Here is a 2173-nt window from a genome sequence, read left to right as displayed (position 1 = left end):
ACTCCATGCTTGAAACAAGGTAAATTTATTCTCTTATATTTCTGCAGATCAGATCAAAGTGTCAGCAGGGCATCTGAAGGCTTCAGCGAACAATCTGTTTCTTGCTTTTTTCAGCTTCCGGAGGCCACTTACATTCTTTGGATCATGGCCGCTTCCTCACATCACTCTAACCTCCTGCTTCTGTTGCTGGGTCTCCTGCTACTCCTTTTATCTCCTGCCTCCCTCTTATAAGGCCCTTGTGATTGCAGTGGGCCCACCCCAGTCACCCAGGATCCTCGCCTCCTGTCAGTGTCCTTAATCATATCTGCAAAGTCTCTTTGGACATTTAATACAACATTTACACATTCCGGGGATTAGGACGTGGACATAATTGGTGGTGGGCAGGGGTGATTATTCTACCTACCACACCTGGTCAGAGGTAATTGGTTACAGATGGAAGGTGAGATAGGGGAAGGGTTCTAAGATTTCATAGTTGGTACCTAAAATTATTTTATATTTTAGAAAAGTACTCGATTATGTGACAAATGCAGAAATTTGCAACAAAGAAATGCCTTCTTGGCTCCTAAAGAGGTGGAGCTATATTTTATTTAACAATGACAATTCTGCTCCTAGAATCATCAGAGTAAAGCTTCCCCGTCTCTAAAAAATTAACATAAAAATGTCTTAAAAAGTATAATATTGTGGCCAGCTAGGTACACAAATCTGTGGGATTTCATGTCCTGACAGATTCACTAAGCATTCCATCCAGTCTCCCGTAAGGGACCTTTGGCAGGAATTAAAGCCTTTTCAGAGAGACCCTGAGAACCTTCCTCAAAACATTAATTCAAGTATCATAAATCTACACCATCATTTGTATTCTAGAACATGTCATCCCAACATAAGTTCTAGAATTGTTGTGCCTGCAACATGCTGAGTACAGTTTTTGAGAATCAATCACTGTCAATGCTTCCCTCTTGGCCAAATGGATAACTTTAGGGAAGTTTCTGGCCCTTCTTTTTGGTGCATGGCTGTATTTTGAGTCCTAAGTATATTGTCATAACCTTTGCTTGGTCTGTTCTTAGTGGAAAAAATAAGATTTAACTCTATAGAAAAGGGAGACCATTAAAAAAATCAGTTTTCAAAAATCATCCTGATGTTCAATTTAGTTCAACAATTGTTGGGGTGGCTATAATAATTTCAGGCTGGGTGTGGTGGCTCACACCTATAATCCCAGCACTTTGGAAGGTGGGTGGATCACTTGAGGTCAGGAGTTTGAGACCAGCCTGGCCAACATGGTGAAACCCTGACTCTACTAAAATTATAAAAATTAGGCCGGTCATGGTGGCTCAAGCCTGTAATCCCAGCACTTTGGGAGGGTGATGCGGGTGGATCACCTGAGGTCAGGAGTTGGAGACCAGCCTAGCCAACATGGTGAAAATGACAAAAATTAGCCAGGCGTGGTGGCATGCACTGTCCGGAGCCGTGAGGCCCGGAAATTGCTGCGGCCTCTGTTGCTTAAGCTCCGCATTGTGGAGACAAGATGGCGCACTTCCTGGTTCTTCATCATCAACTTTTCCCGTGCGCGTGAACTTTTCCCACGCGCGTAGATAACTTCCCGCGCCCGGGAAAGACTAAGTCTACTGAGCATGTGCCTGGTGATGTCTCTCATTATTCTCCTCCCCGCCTGCTCTGAGCCCTTCCTCTTCCCTGCCAGCCTATATAAGGCATTGCACCGCCGCCATTAAACGAGACTTGATCAGGATACTGTCTTGTCTCCATTTCTTGTGTCTCTTGTCTCTCTAAATTCCCACCCCCTCCTCCAAGGTCTGTGTTAACGATCCCGCTGGACGGGACAATGCACCTGTAATCTCAGTTACTCGGGAGGCTGAGGCAGGAGAACTGCTTAAACCTGGGAGGTAGAGGTTACAGTGAGCTGAGATCACGCCACTGCACTCCAGCATGGGTGACAGAGCAAGACTCTGTCTCAAATAAGCAAACAAACAAATAAATAAATAAATAAAATAACAAAAATTAGCCGGGTATGGTGGCACACGCCTATAATCCTAGCTAATCAGGAGGCTGAGGCAGGAGGATCATGAGCCTCTTGAGCCTGGGAGGCAGAAGTTGCAGTGAGCCAAGATTGTGCCACTGTACTCCAGCCTGGGTGACAGGGTTAGACTCCATCTCAAAAAAA

The sequence above is a fragment of the Rhinopithecus bieti genome, unplaced genomic scaffold, assembly GCF_001698545.2.
Source record: "Rhinopithecus bieti isolate Rb0 unplaced genomic scaffold, ASM169854v2 scaffold_20579, whole genome shotgun sequence".
NCBI classification, from domain to species: Eukaryota; Metazoa; Chordata; class Mammalia; order Primates; family Cercopithecidae; genus Rhinopithecus; species Rhinopithecus bieti.
This window is presented reverse-complemented; position numbering follows the sequence as displayed.